Raw genomic sequence first — 23,767 nt, 5'->3', positions numbered from 1 at the left:
AGCAGGTGGCCCAGCCCGCGCGCTGTCCATGTTTCGGCCTCTCTCTTCTCTTCCATTTTCTTCTTCCTTTCTCTAAATGCAGAGTCACTACAATAAATTAAACTTTCATGGTTCCATTTCCTTCTTTCCCATCGTGGAACCCTGACATATTTCCTCAAGGAAATACTTTCAAAATCATAATTGAAACACAATCATTCATAATAGAAATGAGAGGAGGAGAGTCATAGATTTAGCTCTCATTTCTGGTGGCAGACACGTTAATGACATTTTTTATTTCCTCTCATTACCACGTGGCACGTCTCCAACAGGCCACGCCCGCCTGCCTCTCTCTCTCTCTCTCTCTCTCCCCAGGCTGAACCCACTCTCCCTCGCACTCACAGCAGCCTGAAGGCAAACTTGAGAACACAAAACCCACCACGTCACTCTAGCAGTTTAAAATCCATCAGAGTTCTGCCTCGCTGCGCACAAGTCCTTGGTGGGGATCAGAAGGTCCAGTGCTTCACTCTTCTGTCCTAAGGGCCGGCCGTACTAAGCTGGTTTACTCCCCTGAATGCACTTGACCTCTTCCTGCTCCGAGCTTTCCATAGGCTGCTGCCTTTTCCAGGAATACCCTTCCCCTTGAGCATGTCAGGAAGACCACCTCAAGCCCATGTTCGTCTCCCTGTGCACCTGCTCTGCTGCCAAGGCCAGCTCCCGCCTCATCCTGGCATCACTGGCCTCTCCGGTTGCCCTCCACCTAGTAAGGCTGAATTCCTGGCTTCCTCTTCTATGTCCCTGTAGTTGCGGAGCTTAACGCTGCTGTTACACTTATGACACCAATTATGACTGTGATAATTATGACGATCACTTTCCATCTCCTTATCTCCTGCCTCCTCCCCTCCCAGTAACGCACAGCCAAGTGCAGTAAACTGTCAGCAAATCGAGGCAGGACCTTTGTTTACCTATTTCTGAGTTATCAGGATGTGGCCCAGGGCCTGTTCAGAGTAAGTGTTCTTTGAAATAACTGAAAAATGTAAACTGACTAAAAAATAGTCTTATTGTGCTTATAAACAAAAGATGATATAGACAAACCATCATGAAGCAATTATTAAGACTAATTTATTTCTAACTTAAAAAGAGGAGGAATTGGTATTTCCAGGAGATTCTGAACTGACTAGGGTGGGAATTGTGATTTGAGATACAAGAAAGGACGACACAGGTCTCCATACAGCCAGACGTCTTGGATGGAGACCCTCCCGTGGAGAGTTGATGGAGACCCTCTCGGGAGCTGGGGAAGATTCCTCAGGGTCCCTTCCAATTTAACTAAATTGTCCCCATGCCATGATCCTAAAGCAAATGCCACTTCTTCCCAGAACTAGAGCCTTGCAGAGACGTGGTTGAGCCTGGGATTAAAGGAAAATCTACAGATGTGCACCTTTATACATACTTTTCAAAAGTCTCCTGTATCTTAATCCAAGTAGAAAAAAACAAATGAAAACTACCTATACCCAAAATACAACTACACATAAAATCCCGTGTTGCCCAGTCAGTTTTCACTTTGTGGTTAACCCTCTTCAGCCTCCACAGCAGGAGGCACAGCTTTGGAACTGCAGGCTGATTGGAAACGACTGTCTCCCATCATATTGCTCAATGACCTGGGGTCATAAAACAAGTACATGGACAGCAGCCTGTCTTTTTCTAAACTTTAATATTTTGTTCATCAAGGATTTTTGAATTAATTTTGATTTTTAAAAAATATTGCATTCAGGGCTTCCCTGGTGGCGCAGTGGTTGAGAGTCCGCCTGCCGATGCAGGGGACACGGGTTCGTGGCCCGGTCCGGGAAGATCCCACATGCCACAGAGCGGCTGGGGCCGTGAGCCGTGGCCGCTGAGCCTGTGCGTCGGGAGCCTGTGCTCCGCAACGGGAGAGGCCACAACAGTGAGAGGCCCGCGTACCGCAAAAAAAAAAAAAAATATTGCATTCAAATATTTATCTTGACTTCTGAGTTTTAATTTTTTTAGTGCATACTTAAATGTTGCACCCAAGATCAGTGCTTTCGTGGCCTCCACTCATCCCACTTCTGCCCCTCAACTACCCCTAATGACATCAGCCCAGTTTCCCCTTCTCCTCTGAGCTCCTTTTCCTCAAGGAGCATTCAATCCAACGGGGAAGATAAGCTTGTTAACAATGTTTTGCCAGGTAGAATGAATGATTGCGACAAAAGCAGGCGTAACTGAAGTTCATCTGAAAGGGCATAACTAAGCACAATGGTGGGTTTCAGGGAAGACTGGAAGCAGAAGGGGCCATTGGCATTGAAAGAAAAATAGATCTTTAATAAACCAAGAGAGAGGGAGGGCATGCCAGGTAGAAGGAAGAGCAAAAGCTTAGAGATAACACCGTTCAGGAAAGTTCTATGTGAGCAGAGGGTCTGAAAAGCTCCCTTACATGGATGTGGAGAGTGGTGCAGGACTAGGGTGCTCGGCCTGATGGACAGGTTCCAGAGCTGGTCTCACTGTGACAGAGAGGATTCCAGGTTTCTAGAATAGATTCAACAGGTCAGGCCCGGTTCTTCTGGAGGTGAGCTCCTCAGGAAAAGAGAGGGCACCCTGTTGCTGACAAGGCCAGCTCCGCCTGCAGGTGCCAAGTGCTGGAGCTCTCAGCCACGCTGGGCTTCTTTCTTCTGGGCCCAGGGGCCCTCGCTGTCCCAGTCAGGAGCTGCCCACTAGACCTCAGGCAGCAAGGGGTGGAAGAGAAAGTTCTGCTTCTCAGGATGATGCTAACAGGAACGGGGCTGCCTGAAAAACGGACATTTTGAAGGCATGAGAGGAAACCTGTGATGCGTGGAGTATTGCGTATAATAAGAAGAGAACTTCCAGCCCCACCACGCCCTGTGCTGTGGCATCTGCAGGTCAAGACAGGATCCGGGACCCCAGCACAGCGGGTGCCCGCTCGGCGCTTCAAGGCCTCTGTGCTCTCACTCGCCCAGTGTCATCCTCTAATCAGGATGTAAGTCTTCTCCCCTTCAGAACTTTTTTTTTTAATTGAAGTATAGTTGATTTACAATGTTGTGTTAGTTTCTGGGGTACAGCAAAGTGACTCAGTTATACATATATAGATAGATTCTTTTCCATTATGGTTTATTATAAGATATTGAATATAGTTCCCCATGCTATACAGTAGGATCTTGTCATTTATTTTGTTTTTAGTAGTGTGTATCTGTTAATCCCAAACTCCTAAATTATCCCTCCCTACACCCTTTCACCTTTGGTAACTCTGTCTATGTCTGTGAGTCTGCTTCTGTTTTGTAAATAAGTTCATTTGCAACATTTTTTACATTCCACATATAAGTAATATAATATGATATTTGTCTTTCTCTGTCTGGCTTACTTCACTTAGTATGACAATCTCTAGGTCCATCCATGTTGCTGCAAATGTCATTATTGTATTCTTTTTTATGGCTGAGTAGTATTCCATTGTATATATACACCACATCTTTATCCATTCCTCTGTTAATGGACATTTACACTGCTTCCATGTCTTGGCTATTGATAGTGCTTCACTGAACATTGGGGTGCAAGCATCTTTTTGAATTAGAGTTTTCTCCGTATATATGCCCAGGAGTGGGCTTGTTGGATCATATGGCAACTCTATTTTTAGTTTTTTAAGGAACTCTCTCCTGTTTTCCATAGTGGCTGCACCAATTTACATTCCTACCAGCAGTGTAGGAGGGTTCCCCTTTGGAACTCTTAATGAACAACAGGACCACCGCAATCCAGTAACATCGAGAGGGGTGTCTCTCTGCTGTCCTCACCAATGCCTGTGGAACATTCCTCTTCCAAGAGTTTGGCAGACAGCCTGCTTCATTCCTCTCTTGGCTTCCTTTCACTGTCACACCACAGGTGGCTTTCAGAAAACACATTCCACATCTTTATCATCTCTTGTGCAAGTGGGTGGCCTCCTCTCTGGCCCTGGCCCTCCTCTCTGGCCCTGGACTGGGACCCTGGGGAGACAGCACTCCAGATGCCCAGGGGAGAAAAAGGGAGCCAGAATTTACCAAGTGCTCTCTGGGCTGGGATTCTAGCTGTATTCTTTCTCCTGTGTGTTTTATTTAAATCACATCAGTGTTACACTAGAGAGTTTTAGTCCTTTTGGACAAATAAGGAAGCGAACTCTTGCAGAGGAAGTAATTTGCCTAAAGTCACTCACTGAGAACCAGATTCTCTGACTCTTAAGCCAACACGTTTTCTTTTTTTAAGGCACTGCTTCATTCCTGAGGTGCCTAGGTCTTTCCTGGAGAGAGACTGAGACAGATAAGAAAAAGAGAAAGACTGTCTGAAGAAAAGAGAAACCACTCCAAGAGTAAATGTGTCTATCATTTCATTGAAATCATACTTCAGGAGCCTGTCTCATAGGCCTGGCTGTGCTGCAGTCCCCACCCCACATTTTCCATCTGAAAAACTTCTCCTTCAAGGTGTGCTCCAAAACAAACTTTCTGAGATGTCTTCCCTGACACTGCTCCAAAATGAGGCAAAAGAAATGGCTTCCTCCTCCTGGCTCCCTAAACGGGTTGTATGAATTTTGCACTACAGCTGTTAACATTAATTCAACTATGTGCTGTCAACTAAAAATGAGAGTAAGACAGACAAACAGACAGAGACAGAGTTAATTTTATGTGTCAACTTGACTGGGAAATGGGGTTTCCAGTTACTGGGTTAAACATTTTTCTAGGGGTGTCTGTGAGGGTGTTTCTCCATGAGATGAGCAGTTGAATCAGTATGTAAGTGAAGCAGAGTGCCCCTGTTAATGTGGGTGGCCCTCATCCCATCCACTGAAGGCCTGAATAACGAAAAGGTAGGGTCAGAAAGAATTCTCTCTCTGCCTGACTGTCTGAGCGCTGGGACATAGGTCTTCTCCTGCCTTTGGACTTGGACTCAAATTGGAATTATACCATCAGCTGTGTCCTGGGTCTCCAGTTTGTGGACTGCTGGTCATGGGATTTGTCAACCTTCCCAAGGAATTAGCTCTTGTGATTTTTAGATATATCTTGCTGGTTCATTTTCTCCGGAGAACTCTGACTGAATACAGAGAGAAACAAAGAGAGAGAGAGAGAGAGAGAGAGAGAGAGGAGAGAGAGAGAGGCTCACCCACTGTTATACTCAGTGAGTATGTCCCAGCGTGAGCATGAGACGGGAAGTGAACACCTGAAGATGTCTCCATGGCTCTGAGCTCTGGGGGCCTCAGTATGAGCCCCTCACTCTGTTGTGAGTCCCTCCAAGCCATATTTTTTTCACACACACAGGCTCGGAACCAATGTAACTGCTTAATTGGGGGCCCAATCAAAGAAAGGATGACCCAGTGTCATTTTGAATACATGTGTTTTTTGCCACATAGGCATAATTTTAGAACATTGTCTTCATATGTAATGTGGTTCCATTGTGTGTATACGTGTGTATGTGTGTGTGCACGCATGTGAGTATAGCAGAGTGTGGTAGGTATGTATGTGACTCATTGGAATTTTTTCATTGACATCGAAAGCAATATTGGTTTCTTGGTTTGCTGAGAGAGTTTATGTACGATCAGATTATATGAGTGACACTTTTCCAAAATAGCTCAATATATATATATATATTTTGGTACCTACCTGAAGTGGATTATGCCCTGAGACCAGCCTTTCCATCCATCCCAACAGTTCTCTAAGAAGTAAAGAATGTAAGTGGAAAGAATACTGTCTGCTCTTGTCATCAGCCTAATCTCCTTTACCAGGCTTGGTAACACTTGGATTAGAAATTGTGGTTTAGGATTGAGGTTCAACTTGGACTTTGGTCTCTGAATCTAAAGTTTTAGATCTGCTTACTCAGGTATGCCTGAAGTCTGGAAAGAAAGAAGAGTAAAGAGAGAGAGGCCTGATAATTCAAATTAGTGATTGTGCAGAAGATAAGAGCCTGCCTTTGGAGGGACCAGGATCCCAAGCGAGAACTGGCTTTGACTGAAGAGACTCTGTCTACTAGTAAAACGTGGCCTAATAAATTCCAGTTCTTACCCATCAGATTAATAAATCCTCTCCCTTTGGGGAAATGTGAGTGGGTAGTTTAAGTCATGCTCCACAATGGAAAGGAGGGAAAATTATTTTCCAGAGTTTACATTCTTAATGAGAAGTAGAAAAGTCTTCACCCTTTAACCCCTGTTCCTCCAACTTCCCTCCCCAACCCATCAACGGGAGAACATCTGTGGATATCCTGCAAACGGCGGCGTGGCTCAGATATGATGGACCTTGCGAGTTGGGTCAAGGAGTTTGGATACAAATCACTGGTAATTACTAAACAGCATAGTTATATGATCAGATCTGTATTTTTTTAATTTTTTAATTTTTTGGCTGCGTTGGGTCTTCGTTGCTGCATGAGGGCTTTCTCTAGTTGCCGTGAGCAGGGGCTATCTTCCTTGCGGTGCGCGGGCTTCTCATTGCGGTGGCTTCTCTTGTTGCAGAGCACGGGCTCTAGGCGTGCAGGCTTCAGTAGTTGTGGCTCACGGGCTTAGTTGCTCCGCGGCATGTGGGATCTTCCCAGACAAGGGATCGGACCTGTGTCCCCTGCACTGGCAGGTGGATTCTTAACCACTGCACCACCAGGGAAGTCCCAGGATCAGATTTGTATTTTTAAGTCATCACTCTGATTATGATTGAAAAATACTTGTCAGAGGAGCAAGAGAGCAAATAAGATTCTTTTACAAAAATTTAGGGAACGTTTGACCATGGCTTGGTCTGGGATAGTGGCAGTGGGATGGGGGAAAGTGGTGAGTCTGAAAGGTCGTCAAGAGATGACTGGATGGGAGTGGGATGAGTCAGAGGGAGGAGTCCTGTGATGCTCTGTGTCTCTAGATTGAGTAACTGTGTGGATTGTGCTGGAACAATGGCTGAGTTGCTGTTTTGGATAGCAGGAAATTATGAGATCAGTAGGAGATACACCAGGTTTTAATTAACTCTGAGTCACCCAAGTGAAGTTGCCTTAACATGGTTGGATATATGGGTATGGATTTCAGGAGAAAAGACTGGGCTGGAACCCAACATTGGAGAGATGTTGACATATACATAATAAATGTACCCAGGGATGAATGATTTCCAGGGAAGAAGGACTTTCCATGCTCAAAGCAGGAACATTTCAAGCAAACCAAGAGAGTCGATCACCCTACTCATAAGCAAATGTGCTAGAGAATGAAATACAAAGGATACCAGTAGAAAGGGGTTCTCTAGCTAGTCTCAAAAATGAGTCAACAAACAAAAAATCAGGGCTTTACCTACAGTCAAGAGAGTAGCCCCAATGGGGCAAGATTGTAGAGATTTCGGGAAGCACTCAGGCCCTGTGCCTGTTTAGATGCCTGACTATTGTAATTAGTCTTTATTTGTTCATATGAGAGTGTTATTATTTCACTCAAAACAATAGTTTTAGAGTCTCCATTGCTTAGAGAACAGTGTTCGAATTTCTCATTTAAACACGTTTCTCTACAGTTATAATCTAACCCTCCTTCTTCATTTCCCCTTCTTAACCCCAATGCTCTAGCCACACAGAATCACCTTCCACCCAAAGAGGATCCATTCCCTGCCCCTGAGGACCCAGCATCCAGAGTCCAGCTCAGGGCTTCTCCTTCCTAAGGCCTCCCCATCTCATCCTGTGCTTGTCATCTGCCCAAAACACGTTTGTGAGGCTCCCAAGTTTCAGGCTCTGTCCAAGTCCTGTAGATAAAGACACAACTGCAAGGACAGTCATGGTCCCTGAGAGGAAACTTCTGGGTGGAGCCTCCCTGTCAGTGCTCCCAGAGCCCTTAGTTTCTATCTACCAGAAGCCCTGTGTCTTAGTTGCTTTCTTGAGCATCAGAAGGAAAGAGGGTGTTTTGGAAAGAACACTGGACTCAGGACCCCACGAGCCCATTCCCCTAGCTCTGCTGCCCACTTCCCTCCACTCACCTCCATTTTTGAACCTCCGTTTGCTCATTCCTAAGATAACCTCACAAAGTTGCAATAAAGATCTAATAAAACAACTGATATAAGCATGTCTCGTTCACTACGGAAAAAAAATTCTTTTTCTTACTTACTGCCCAAGGTCAGAGAGCACGAGTCAGCTTTACATGCATATAACAAACGTGCAGTAGCTGTTTCTGGTATAGATTTGGTCACTCCATTAATGGTAAATAAGATCTGAGGGGGTCGCGGTGGGGAGGAGGGGGCACTCGGCACTGAAATGAGATGCAATCAGGCTAAAGGACAAACTTCGCTGCTTTTCTTTATTTCGAGGCAGAAAACTTGGCGATTTTCCTCGGGTTTCGAAAACAAGATGAAAGAGAAGGAAGGAGAGAAGTTCTGACATGTCTGACATCTCATGCCTACAGGGGACTCATTCTTCTATAGAAACAGGGGGGCTGATGGTTTTTTCTTTTTAAGCTGGATCTTAGAATTGTAGACATGCATATCCCTATAGCTCTAGGGGCGCTAAAGAGACTCTGACTCCCTTCCAAAGTGCAGGTGAGGAAACTGAAGCCCTGAGAAGACACTGTGTGATCTGAGCTGGAAACAAAGAAAAGGAATGAAAAGACCAGAGAAAGTTGGGCTCCCAGCTGGTGACCCAGGGCCCCTCCCTTCTGCCCCAGTCATGCCTTCTTCCCCAGGCAGCAGCATCCTTAACTGCCTCGCAGCCAGCACTGTCAATGCTTCATCAATGGGCAGCTCTCTTATTTTTTGGTCTGAAATCACTTCAAATGTGATCAACAAAGTTACTTTTTAAAAATAATGCCATATCCAAATAAAAACGTCTCTTGTCCTGTCCGGATCAGGTGGAGTACGTCTTTGTCTCAGGAGGGAGAAAAGTTACTTCATGTCAGAGATAATACGTTAATGAGTGAAAATAAGTAATTTTAACAATCATTGTCTAAAGCTGAGTAGGACGCCAGTATTTATTGATGCGGTTTTCTTCTCTGGTAGTGTTTTTGTATTGCTGATGGACCCTTGCAAGTAATCAGGCACTTTTGATTTGTTAAAAGAAAAAGAAAAAAAAGAGAGAGGAGGACAATTTAGGAAGTGGAAAAGATAGTCTCAAGTTGGGTATCAGCGTAAAGGCACATAAAACACATGAAAGCCCTCCCCTTTTGTTTGCAGGCCTTGTGGCTGGTGCAGGTCTGAGGTCTCTGCTGTTGTGCAGGAAAAGGTGGGAGCTCCCCTCCACCCTTCCCCTTCCTGCCCCTCCACTGGTTGAACAAGAAAGAGAAGGTCAGGACAACTCATACCGAAAACCAAGGAACCCAGGGCCATGCAAATCAGGGTCACCTAGCAGGGCTGCTGCTTCTCTAAGCCTAGGTCATACCAAGCATACAAAAAGCCAATAAAATAAACACAGTGAAGATTTAGAGCCAGGTCAATTAGGCAGAAGGGCGTATCTCAGTCATTAAACATACGCTGTAAATAGAGGAATTGTATGATACAAGAACTTTATCTCGACAAAGCTGCTACCAAAAAAATTACAACATCCTCCTATCCACACGCATATAGACAACTGTTACACTATATGCAGGGGTCATAATATCACCTTTCTGAATATCAAAGTTACTTTGCATTTGTGCAGCTTCTTCCTGTTTACACAGAGCTCTCATAAACTTGACTCAAGGGCTCCTCACCACTGAGCTGAACAGAAAAAAAGGGATAAGGAAACAGAGGCCTTATCCCTACAAAGGAATTCATTTTCCTAAGGCCACGCAGCAAATGAATGCCAGAAGCAGAGCCTGGGGTTTTAATCCCAGTGTCTGTTACTCCACCTGCTACTACGGTCTATATGGAGGTGAGGATATGGGTTTCACCAACATTTGGATTTTTTCATGGCTACTATGAACTCTAATGGTAAAGAGGGAGTGCTAGGAAAGAGCGAGAAGTTATTTCTTAGAAGGAAATTCTAAATAGATGGTTTCTATTAAGGTCTAGAAATATTCAACACAACTGAAAAAAATTCTGGAGTCTCTATTATGTATCAAGTCTATGCAGCCCTCAGTTACTCCATGTGTAAAATGAGGGACTTTTGGGGGGATCCTGCACAAGTTGAAGATTTGCTGAACCCAAATTTCTTTTTTTTATTGGAGTATAGTTGATTTACAATGTTGTCTTAGTTTCAGGTGTACAGCAAAGTGAATCAGTTATGTATGTATAGATATGTATTTATATCCATTTTTTTCAGATTCTTTTCCCATATAGGTTATTACAGAATACTGAGTAGAGTTCCCTATGCTACACAGTAGGTCCTTATTAGTTATCTATTTTATAAATAGTAGCGTGTATATGTTAATCCCTATTTCCTAATTTCTTAGAGAATCAACATTCAGAGTGGTGAATTCTAACATGACCCTGAGTCACTGAAGGTCTCTCCCTGAGAGAAGGAGTCATTGAGCCTTGAATAATGTGTACGTTCAGAATTTGGGAGAAGATACCACCGAGGAGAGGACTAGTATATACAAGCCTATGAACTCAAACATTCAAGAGATGTATTAGCAGACTTAAGTGGATATAAAATATTCTGGGAGGGGAAAAATTTGACAGGAAGTGGAAATCAGAAAATTTGGAATTGCAGAGAGAAGCTGAGAATTGGAAAATGGTGGAAAGCTTTAAATGAGAGGTGCAGAGCTGAGGCCGAGGAAGAAACTGACCACCTCGAAGCCACCTAGCAACAGATAGCACCAGAAGTCGGGTTTCTTGACTCCTGGCCCAGCTCTCATTCAACCCCTCCAGACTTTATATCTGAACATGAGAGTACAGCTCAGAAATCTTTGCTGATTCAATCTTTCTGCCTCTGCACCTAAATGCCACCCATGCGTCCCCCAGAAGCCTCTGGTTTGAGGTTTACCAGTGATAGCTCCAAAACCACAAGTCTAAGTCAGTGGAACCCAGAGTTGTCAAAAAATCATCCAAAAATCCAGGGAAAAGGAAACAGATGACTTGAGTTTCAAACATTTTCATTGTACTCCATAGATGGTGTTTTCATATAAAGATGCAACAAAAATAGCTAGCATGGCGGCCATTGTTTTTTCTATTAAATAATTACCCTCCAAATTCTCAGAACCCCCAGCAGGAGCCTACTTTTAAAACTTGAGGGCTGCCCGGCAAAGCGAACTGCTGTTCTTTCTGTTATTAGTGATGTGGTTTTTTTTTCCTTTCCTGTGTACTAATTATTTTATGAAAGAGAGAGGGATTTAATATTGAAATCTCTGCCCTCAGTCCTCTGATCTGGGAAACTCAGTTATAAAAGTGCTAGTAGGACATCTCTACCTGCATGTCCCATTGGCACTATATCCTTATCGTGGGGTGAATGGAATTAGTCCCCCTCTACAAGTTCTACACCTGAAGTTCCCATACTAAGGGGAGGAATCCCCACTGCTCAGCCATGCCATCCAGAAAGACAGGAGGTGGGATTCATACACTGGTTACAGAATAGACTTTGTACCTGAAGATCTCGGGTTGGCATCCTGGTTCTAACAATTAGTTACTTCAACTGCCTAAACAGTAATTTCCTCATCTTTAAAATTAGAGCAATAATACCTATCCATGACTTTGTTTTGAAGAATAAGTAAGAAAATACACTTACAACACTTAGCGCGGAGCCTGGTCCACATTAAGGAATTGATAAGGGCTAGTTATACTCACGATAGCTCTGATTCATATCTTGCTGAATCCTGTCATGGAGCACAGGGCATAGCATGTAGTAAACACATAATAACTATTTGATCTCTAAAAGAATGAACGAATTTGAATCCTAATGACATTCCGTGAACTTGGTATTTTATGTCATATTTTATTTAACTTTCCCAAAACACTGATGGTGGATATTATTCCTATTATGTCTTGAGGACACCAAGGCTGTGTTGGTATATTGAAATACATTTTTCTGAATAATAAATTTGGTGGCTTTGAACCATGAAGACTGATATATCTGTGTACTGTAGAAATACTAACAAAGGTCTACTTACTAAGTTAGAAAAAAGATGGTGTTCACCCCATATTCAGAACCTGTGGAAGACTCAGGAAAGTTGTTGCAGTATCCCTTAGGAGTATGTACCAGAGTGAGTGTGCTGTGTGCTCTTAGTGTGCCAGACGCTGTTCTAGTGCTTTCTCAGGCCACCCTTGTAGGCACCCAACATGACTTGGGAGTGCGTGCTATTGTACCCATTTGACAGAGAAGGGAACTGAGATTCAGGGAATCAGCATAATGCTTCCACCTTACTCCGCTTGTGAGTTTTACAGTCAGATCTCAAACCCAGGTCTGGGTGACTCCAGTGCCCTCATTCTTTTCCACAACAGCACACTGCCTCCCACGGGTTTCCTGAAATAGAATCAGAAACCTGTATGACGCATAATCCTCCTCGTCACAAAGCCATCGCAAAAAACTCTGGCTTGAAAAAGACTTTAAGGACAAGAGGTCAAGCAATCCTCCATGAGGTTGGAATCTCCTCTACAACATCTTCCCTCAAAGACATCCAGGGACAGAGATCCAACCATCCCCGGGGATGGTTAGTAAGACCAAGAGGCACAGAAGGTCTCTGATTCAACCCCTCATTATGTGGATAATGACATTAAGGTCCAGAGAAATGATACGTCACCCAGGATCACCCATAGGGTAGCAAATGCCCAGATGACTGAGGGTAGTTTTCTAGAGCGGCTTCACCAGACCCCGAAGCCAAACTGAACAGAGGTGAAAGGTAACACTACCAAAGCACAGACTATTCACCCCAACCTTTCATTAAAGTAGAAGAAGATTTCTCCAACTCATGTTGGACAAGATCTACACTTTCCAGATTGGTCTCTCACCATGGAATTTATAATTCCTCTGAAATGATTTCTTTCCTGCCCAATTTTCTGTAAGAAAAGGCAACAATAAACTCAGATAAGATGGGTTAAGGATGTTACAGTTGACAAAACCTTACCCTGATGTTTACATTAACCCTGTGAAGAAGGCAGTGCAGGAATTAGGGTCTCCATTTGTCAGACAAGGGAAGATGAAGTATTGTATTTGTCAGTAGGCAAATGGCTACAAGAGGAAACCTTGAATATGTGAAGCTACTGAGCTGTGAGATCTTTATCATTCTTATTGGAGTCTGATGTGGTTTGGCAGCAGGAAGGTAGAGCGTGTTCTTCTCCATCCATTCAGAGATCCTGTTTCCTTCCCTCTGATGGTCTATACCTCCCTAGACCTTGGAGCCCTCTGCCATCCTGGTCTAGCAGATGAAGGAAGAAACAGTATGTGGAGGATCCCATGAGAGGTTTGAATGGTCCAGGCTTGGAAGCAGAAGACAAAGCTTCTGCTCAAGAGTACATCAGCCAGAACTCAGGCTTATAGTCATACCTGGTGGAAGGGGGTGATACAGGTAACCTAACTGTGTGCTCAGGAGGAAAAACAAATCGGTTTGGTGGTTTTAATAAACATTTGATAGTTTCTGTCATAATCATCTTGATTTCCCAGGATATCAGGTAAGGATCTGAGCTAGGATTTCAACACAATTATTCTAATGACTGGTATAAGGTCCTTTTCAAGCCTTCATCCTGCAGGAATATGAATCTTAAGTATCACCGTCAAGGTAGTAAATCAGGTTCCTATGATCTTGCTTTCTTCTCCTAACCTTGCTTAGGACCATCTTTGGTAACTCGCAAGTTCTGGAGACACTTCTTACCCCACAGAGGGCTTGGATCCATCCCAGTGCAGTCTGGGACCCACATATTTCTCATTATTCACTGTCCACATTCAGATTCCTCTAGCATCTTTCTGGGAATCTTCCCGAGATTATCTTTCTTAAATATTTCTTTAGTCAACATTTTACCAAGTGCCTGTTTTGTGTTAGGGGCCATCAACATTCTGGACACTGGAGATCTAGAAATAGATTAAACACAGGATTTGTGTTATAAACGCTTACACACCGCTTAGTAGAGAAGTAGGAAGATAAGTGATTAAAAATGAGGTTGACAAGTTTTGTAATAAATGTGGGCACAAAGAGTAATGTAAATATAGGGAGAATGAAAGTAAGTGTGCCTGGGGAAGCTTTCAAGGTGGATGCAATTTTTTTTTTTTTTTTTTTTTTTTTTTTTTGCGGTACGCGGGCCTCTCACTGCCGTGGCCTCTCCCGTTGCAGAGCACAGGCTCTGGACACGCAGGCTCAGCGGCCATGGCTCACGGGCCCAGCTGCTCCGCGGCATGTGAGATCTTCCCGGACCGGGGCACGAACCCGTGTCCCCTGCATCGGCAGGCGGGGTGGAAGCAATTTTTAAGGTAAAATTTGAAGGTTAAGTAGTGATTCCCAATGGGAACACATTATAGGCAGAAGCAAAATGTTGTACCCAAGAATAGAAATATGAAGATATGATACTTGTGCAAGTTAATTCCAAAGGGTCCTTGCCTTATTGAATTCCCCAGTGGTGTGTCCTTATTTTGAAGAGGTCCTAATTACACTGCCCTACCCAATAATACTTTTGCCGATTACATTAATCTAAGACCTTTAGACAATCTGAGTTAATGGAGTGACAAATGAAAGGATTTGTGACATTCCAGTATGGCAGTGAGGGTGTCTATTTTTGGTAGGGGTCCTTATGATGCCCTTTCAATCACTGAGCGGTACATATTGTACTGATTTCAAGAAAGTCTGCCCTTGACTGCTGGCCAAGTTGATGTAGAGAAACGGTCTGGTGGGAGGACTCAATGCTTTCTGCAGGAGGAGCAGTCCTCAGAAGCCACAGAAGAGGTGCTTCACCATCCTGTACCCTCCCACACTAACGGTGCATCCGGCCCACAGCATTCTCTCAGAAGCAGTGACACTGAGCTGTTTTGTCTCCAGTGTGTGCCAACCATGTCCCTGTGGTTAGCAGATGCATTGGTTTTGCAATGAAAGGCTAAATGAGCCTGAAAGGAAACCATGAGTCTGACCTTAGACGATTTCATGTTCTCAACCTCACTGAGTCATCAGTGAATTTATGAGCCAGGTGAGGAATTTCCAGAGATGAAATGTCATGCAATGATTCCCCAAAACGTGACTTTGGGGAAAAGGGAGAAGAAAAAAATGTTAGGACGACTGGTCTTCAGATCTGGAAACATTCTCTCATATTCCCATCCCTAATTTTTTTACCTTGTGAATTTTTCAGGGGTTCTGTATTCCCTTTTTGACTTTTCAGCTTGTCCTTAGGGAATATGGATTTTATTCTGGCTGTGATCTGACCCTTCTTATTACAACTGAAATGAAAATCCTTGACTTAAGAGCAATGGCATCTTTAGATTGAACCACAAGGTTATCCTGGATCACTGGAAAGAGAAGCACTTTGTTTAATGGAATATCAGTGGGAACCAGTTGATTTTCTATGCATGTTGTTTTCATTAATGTGTTTACCTTTACACAACTATGTGCATTTCTTTCTTCACGTGTGCTAGTTGTCTTAGCAGAATGTGGCTTCCTTAATCTCATTTCTAACAGAAGTCTTTGTGTATCCACAGTTTACCCCATCTAACATTTAGAAATTGTTTCATTCTTCATCCTGTTACCTTGTTAATTATACATCCTTTTACTATTCTTTTAGTGACTATCCGAGTATTACACCATGCATCTCGCCATATTACAGTCTAATGCAAATGATGACTTTTACTACTCCCAGAGTATTGCTGGAAACTTACAGCTCCCTGAATTCCTCTCTACTCCTGCCTTGTACATTAATGCTTATTAGGTCTTTTCATTTAAATTCCCAGGACAAAGCTACTGTATTTTTTACGGTCCTTATTGAGTCAATTGCCTCCACATTTACTCTCTGCTGTACTCTTCTTCATTCCCTCAAATATTCTCATGTTTCTACTGGGAACTATTTTCCTTCTCTCAGGTGACAAATCTCCTTTGCTTTTGTTTATCATAAAAACTATTCATTTCCTCCTCATGTTGTAGGAATATTTTTATTGGGTATGAAACTCTAGGTGAGTATTTATTTATTTTTGGTGTTTAACCTGTTTGAGGCTCATTGAGCTTCCTGAATATTTAGATTGATGTCTTTCATCAGTTTTGGAAAATTCTTGGCCATTGTCTCTTTGGCTATTCCTCTGGCCTGTTTCCTCTTATCTCTCTAGGACTCAATTGCACATATGTGAAAATGTCTGTGCATGCCCCACTGTCTCTTATGCTCTTATTCTGTTTTATTTTTGTTTTCTCTACTTTTTTTTTTCTCTCTACTCTCCACTTTGGGTATTTTCTGTTGACCTGGCCCTCAGTTCATTAATTCCGTATTCCGTTGCTAAAATCTACTGTCAAAACTGAAGTTCTAATATATTGCATTTTTCATTCCTGAATGGCCATTTGGTTTTCTACTATAAATCCCACTTTTCTGGTGAAATTCTCTATCATTTTGTTTATTTTGCTATCTTTTTCACTCTCATCTTAAAATACTAATCATAAATATTTTAAAGCCTTTCTGTGATAACTCCAATATCTGAGATCAACTGCAGGTTTGTTTCACCGACAAGGGCCAATCTTAGTTCTTTCACTCATGTCCAGAGCCTGCAAAATCCCAGCACAGGCAGGAGGGAAGGGCAGCTGTCCATCATCAACTCTCTTCTGAATGACTCTCTGTTTCCTGGAATTTTAGAACATTTATTTCTTACCCTTTCCACAGTTCTCTGATACTTTTAAAATATGTGGGTTTTGGGAATTTGCTTGGCTTTTTGTGGTCATTTCCACAGGGAACGCTGGCCTATGTGACTTACTCCATTCTACACACTATTGTTCCCTGAATGCTTCATGGGACAGCTCCCTTGCGGTCTTTGCTTCTTCTCTACCCTCCGCCTGGAAATCAGTTTTGTGCTCATGCCTCCTGTTGATGAACAAGCTCAGGAGGCCCAGATTTAAGGGATTAGCTGGGATGCAGGACTTTCAGTGCTAAAACTGGCACAATCTTGTGCAAACTAGGATGGTTGGTCCTCTTATGGCTTGCCCTCCTCACATTCACCACCTTTAAACAATCTGACAAAGTCCTATTCATACTTCAGATCAAAAGTAAATGTCATTTCTCTGTGATGCACTCTCTACCCTTCAACATGTCCTCCAAGGCTGAGTAAGGTACCGCTTTGGCACCTCTATCATGACCCATCTCAAGATCTATTTTGATGATTTGTTATTTTTTTGTTTGTTTCCAGGCATATTATAAGCTGCTTGAAGCTGGAACTCTTGTTTTTATTCTATAGTTCCACTGTAGAGCCTTGTACCTGGCACAGAATATGCTCTTAGTAACTTAATGACTGTATTCATTTACTTATGCATTACTTATTCATTCATTGAATTTATGAATTCAGTGCTCTTTTACTGAGTATTTTCTGTGTGCCTGGTTTGGGGCAACTGAAAGGAAAGCAGTTGTTGTCTTACTTTCATATACTATCAAGTGAAGAAACAGGTTTAATAAATGGCTCTCATTTTCACTATTTCATTCAATAAGTACATATTACCTTTCCTATTATTTAGAAAACAAAACCAAGAATTACAAAAGAGTTGGGCAATTTGCCCAAGACTTCTTGGCTAGTAAGTTATAGGTCAGAGTACAGGTTCAGTGGTTTCATTTTATAGGTGAGCCCAAATAAATTGGCTTAAAAGGGGGAATGTCCCTTACAGAAATGATATCATTACTTTAAAAAATGACTCTTTTCATGATTTCTTATGACTTCATGCTTTGGCCTAGATCTATGCTTTCTGAAAGGACTCTTCACTGGGATGAAAATGTCCTATTTCTGCATAAAACATTATGGTAACTATTTGTCTCATGTATCTGTTGAGGACTTGAATTGTGTCTAATGTTACTGAATAGTGAACTTCTCATTTTATTTAATGTTAAATTAAGCAACTGTGTAGCTAGTGACACCCCTATTGGATAGCACATGTCTAAACGCTAAGTGAATGCCACTTTTTTAATATCAAAGACAAGATCTGGTATCAAAGAGTCAGCAGAGAAAAGGCTTTTTTATGCTAAAAAAAAAAAAAAAATCGCCTTGTTGGGAATCTGGTTTTTCTCAACACACACCTTGGCTTCTCATCACTTTAAAATATTTTATCAGCTGAAGGGTCAGGAAATCTTAGATCTCCACGTTCAAGGACCCAATTTCAGTCAGCCTTAGGCCTACACAGGGAAGTTTATGTACTAGACACACATTATGAAAGCCAAGAGGAAGTATGTCTACAACAAATCCTTAGAACCAGGAGGCCAGGGCTTAACAGAGAGGAAACTCATAGATTCTACCTTTGAGTTAAAAAGAACATGCATAGAGTAAACTCTCTGTAGACGTGAATTAGACTCCAATGTCTGGCACCTTAATGTACTTCCTGTCACCTGCTTTCATACATCTTATCAGAGATACATTGGTACCTTTGTAATTTGGGGAACCATAACAGTAGTGGATGAGAATCTGACTTTTTCATACAGACACACAGCAACTAACTCCCCGTTGAGATGATATAATAATTATCACTGTTTATACATTTATATCATTATTGCCCCTATTCTAAACATAAGAAAATTATAATTTAGAGAGTTTAAACTTCTCATCCAAATTAGTCACGTGTCATCTGTTCTTCCAGATTTGATGCTGATTTTCAATAAGCCATTCTTCCTCTGTCTCTACCAGTGCCCTGCTTTGTCGGGGCTCCGGATTTCCACGTTGAATATAATGGGTTAGAATGTACAGCCATGTGTATCTGGGCACACAGAAGTGCTTTGTGATGGGTACCCTTGGTGGGGAAAGGAAGCACTGTGAGCTGAGGCAACACCTGCCACCTTCACATGGGATGACTTTGAGTCCCAGCTCCATGATCACCCCTTCTGGAGAGTCTTGAATCAGCTACCTGCTACTCACCATTCGTTTTTCTTGAGTACTGAAAATGATATTCAAATCCAAACGATAACAGCTAGTATGAATACATTCAACAAACTGGTATTGCTTATTAGTTCTCACGCAATATATATGACTCTCCTGTATCATCTCCTCTTTAGAGATGAAGATGGTGGGGCTGCACAGAATATAACAATCTGATCTGGCTTCAAATTAATGTAGCCTTTCAAACTAGCTACGAAGAAAGAGGTTTCTTTGGTTTTTAATACTTAGAGAGATCATTGTCGTTGACTGAATACAACTGGAACATTTTACTCCTTGGGCTGTATCTACGCAGCTGCGTCAGGACCACATCTTCTCTCTGGAACGACTTTGCAGACCTTTTCTTGCCAGTGAACCACAGCCTGGCACTTCATTACTCCAAACTGATTCCAACAAGAGACATTGGTTTTTGTTTCTTTTGATTACACTCAATTAGGTAAGGTTTCTTTTTCCATCCCTCTATGTATTGTTTGTTGTTTAAGAAAATATTTTTTCAGATACTCAGAATTCTTTTTTTTTAACATTGCACAGATACTTTTCTATTTTAAAATCACATCTCCAGAAAGGCAGGAGAAATGGGATGGGGTGCCAAGTTTGGTTTTACTGGTTGAGACGAATATGTGGCACAAGAACTTAGTTGAACTGAGTGAGTCCTGTCTACCCTTGACCACAGCATGGTGACCTTCCAAAGTAGCCACAATGGGCCTGGGAGGTCACATCAGGACTCAACCAGATTTGCTGAGATGATGCCCTAGTGTCTTAAGACAGCTGTAACAAATGACCACAAACTGGTGGTGTAAAACAACAGAAATTTATTCTCTCACAGTTCTGGAGGTCAGAATTCCAAGGTCAAGGTGTCAGAGGGCCATGCTCTCTATGAAGCCAGTCTGGGAGACTCTATTCCATGCCTCCATCTAGATACTGAGAATTCTTAAATCAGAATAGGGAAAGATTATTTCAGGACCTCTAATGCTATCCTCGCTGCCTCTGAATCTTCCAGAAGAAATGTGGTGGGCTTTGGTCTCAAAGGGGCTGGCTTCAAATAACAGTTCTGATATGAAGTAACTGTGTGACCTCAGGCAGGCCACAGCGCCTCTGTGAATCTGAATTTCCTCGGCTGTGTACTGAAAATAGTGCTTGCTCTGTAGATTAAATAAAACTATTAAAGCAATAGAAGATTGAATGGCCCAGAGTAGGTTCTTATTACAATGTTATCAACTCTGAGAATATAAATAATGTATTCCAGATGTTTACAGAAGAATCCAAATAGCAAATATTTGCCTCATTATTGAATAATGTGATACTATGTCCCAAATTGTGGTTTGGAATATGTGGTTACTCCTTATATCAAATAAATAAATAAGTAAATAAACAAACTACTTTAACCCTGACGGTCTTATTTTCCCCAGTGTTTGTCCCTAAGCTTTGAAATCATGACTACTGTTGGTCAACAGGCTCTGTTCTTTGGCTATCACTGAGTTGGCTTTCCAGAGTCTGTATATATTTTCACTGCAGCCTCCAGTATAACTAAGTACACAGATATAGCCTTCAGAGTCAAGCCTGTGATGATAAATAAGACCTTCCTTTTATCTGTTAATTATGAAATAAAAACATAGGCTATCAGATTGGTAGAGGTCCTGTGATGTTATTTGGTCAAACCTCTCCATTTGAAGAAGGGAAAATGAAGCTAGGAAGGGAAAATTCTTAGGCAAGAGTGTAAAATTGTGGGTGAGCCACAGCTAGAACTGGGATTCGGTCCCTCCAGTCCTGGCTATCAAAATGCTAAGCCCTTCCCCCCAAAGGCATTTCAAGTTCTGCACATCTTCTGAGCTATGCCTGTGTTCAGCTCTGATAAGGGTATTTCTACTAGGACTATAATCATCCTGGATCCATAGCTCTGAGGACAAACTCGAAAGTTTGCTTCAGTGTCCCTGTACCAAATCCCAGAGACAGTTATGTCTACACAGATGGTCACCTGAAGATAGCAAACTCCTACAGAGATGCCATGCTCCACGGACTCCTGTCACTAGCTCTGTCTAACAACTGCCACTTTCCCTGGTGCAACTAGGAGAAATGCCATGTGTTCCAAGACAACCTGGTATTCTTGCACTAGACAGCTTGGCTTGAGGCTGTCCCCAAACCACACAGTGATGTCAGAAGACTTGGTTTCCATTCCCTTTAATTCACGGTGACATCTACTTGCATCTACCTGCATTTTACTTTGACCACAGCCCCTACATATAGTGAATCACAAAATCTTACTGTCTCTACCTCCTGACTCTTCTCCATCTCTCTTTTCTTTCTTGTGTCCTTGCAAACCAACAACCTGTCTGGCCACGTTTGTCTCTTGTCCAGGCTACCACATACACACGCCACTCTTTTCCCTCCCTCCAATCCATTCTCCTCATAGTAACCAGATAAATCTTTCCAAAACATAATAGCGATGATGTCTTGATTAAAGCCTTTCAAAGGATCTTCACTGTTTGTAAGGACCTGCATGATCTGGCTTCTGGTAATTCCTCTAAGCCTCCGATGTTAGCACTATTTCTTCCCTCCCTACAAGCCAGCTTATCCATATCACCTTTGTAATTATCTCAAGCTCTGTCTTACCCTCTGTCCTTCACACACTGTTCCCTGTTCTTGAAATATGCTTGACCACCTCCTTTGCCGTGTTTCATGCTGACTTACCATTTGAAGTCTTAGCTTAAATGTCAGCCCTCCCAGTTTTCATCCTGTGGACTCTTTAGATTATATCCACAACTAGCTATATAGTCTTAGAACACATCCTCTACTGTAGCACTCATCACATTTGCTTATTTAGTTGCCTCTCATTATGTCCTAATTATGCTGTAAACCCAGAGGTGGGTAGAGACTCTACTGGATCTCCAACGCTAGTCACAGGGCTTAAAACATGATCTCTTCCAGGGCAAGGAATATATATAGTTACCACTGTACCTGTTGTACTCACCCTACCACAGAGCCTAGAGCAGAATCTGATACCCAGTAAACCCTCATCACAGTTTGCTGAGTAAAGTAAATGGAAACATTTGTTGTTGTTGTTGTTTGAACCACCGAAATATGGCATCACATTAACAAATGCCAGAGAGCGTGCGTGTGGTCCAGGTCCACAAAAAAACAAACCTCTGTCCAAAGCATCTGCATCTGGCACAATTTTCAACTCAAAGAGCATTGATTCAAATGCAGTGTCAACCATGACTCCTCAGAGCCAGGTGGGGATGCTGAAAGGAATCACTGGGGAGAGAAGGGAGGTCTGGGACAGCTCAGCTTCTTAAAAGAAGAAAACCAGAAATAAAACTTGAAATCTGACCTCACTCAGATTCATGCAGGTAGACAGGCTCAAAATGCTGTTTCTTCTCAAGGGCTGTATGATGGAAGGGCCTCGTCACCAGAGCTGAGCTCTCCCGGGCCGCTCAGCATGAGGACATGGTACCAATGTCTGGCTTGAAGTTTAATGGAATCCATCACTTTTACTAGAAGGTGTTCAAGGAACACAGCATAGAATATCCTTCAGCAGTGCCTGAATGGCTTTAATTGATGCTGAGACAGAATATTCAGTTCATTCTCTGGAAGATGTAGTCTTGGAGCAGATGAGGAATGCAGTGTGTGTGTGTGAGTCTGTGTGTGTGTGTGTGTGTGTGTGTGTGTTTCTTTTCCTTCCTTCTTCACACTCCTACCAGTTAAATTCCACAAACGGCCAGCAAAGAACTTCCAAATCGAGAGATACAATCAAGTGTCACACCCCGTGGGGCTGGGTGGGCAGTGTCTCTCTTGTTTGGCCTCGGCTTAAATGAACTGTGATGTTCTGAGGGATAACTGTTCAGAGGAAACTGACAGTTAAAGATGAAGGTCAGCTCCCAGCATCTATCTCTGCTGAATGAGATAACATCAGAACACACCTGAAGTGCTGCAGGCAAGGGTGAGAACCAGCTTATGACGGAGGCCGGCAGAGAAACCTCCCAGCGGCTTCAAGGGTATCTGGCCAAAGAAAGACTAGAGTTGAGGACCTGCTATATGCAGACATCATACATTGATTTAATCTGGATAACCATCCTATAATCATTCTTTTACAGATGAAAGATCTGAGGATCAGAGAAAGTAAGTGACTGGCCTCAGGTCAAACATACACTACTCAAGTTGAGGTCAAGTTTATCCACCCAAGGAGCCTCTCCTTTTCACTTCGCCAAAACACTAAGTGCTCACTGACCCCTGGCTGACCCCACTCTCCTGTGATGTGTTGGCTTCAAGGTGTTTGCTCGAAAGTCTGTGATGAGCAGAATGCCTTGCACATCACAGGGCACCTGGAGAAACCCCAAGTCTTTGCTGTGAGGCCCTTTCCTTTCCAAAAAATAATACAACAGATGTAATATAGTGATAAACTAGGTAAGGCTCAGAGACACTCATTAAATCACTTGCCTAGTGTCACACAATCAGGATTAAACTCAACTGTAGCTAAGAAACAATTATGTGCTCTTTCCACCATTCTTCACTGCTTTTAAAAGACATAGAAAAGGTTCTTCCGAATTTTCATAGTTTTTTCCATCCATAAGTCTCTGTGCGTGTGTGTGTGTGTGCATGCATGCGTGTGTGTCTTTTCCATCTTGTTGCTTTTCTCTCTTAAATTAAAGGCTTGGAACTCAGAGCTCTAGCATTGTGGGGACTAGATATACAGTTTCTTCTCCCAACTGACGGCCTCCAATTCCAAGAAGCTGTTAGTGAGCCCCTCACGGCTCAAACCCTTGACGTTCCCTGGTTTCACCCACCATTGTGATGGTCTGAACCCATAACATAATTAGAGAAATTAGTTCAAATCTCAAAGGAGATAGCTCCTTTGAATAAAAAATGTAAATTCCAACAAAGAGAATGGTACTTG

The sequence above is a fragment of the Orcinus orca genome, chromosome 13, assembly GCF_937001465.1.
Source record: "Orcinus orca chromosome 13, mOrcOrc1.1, whole genome shotgun sequence".
Classification (NCBI taxonomy): Eukaryota; Metazoa; Chordata; class Mammalia; order Artiodactyla; family Delphinidae; genus Orcinus; species Orcinus orca.
Note: the sequence above shows the minus strand (reverse complement) of the source record.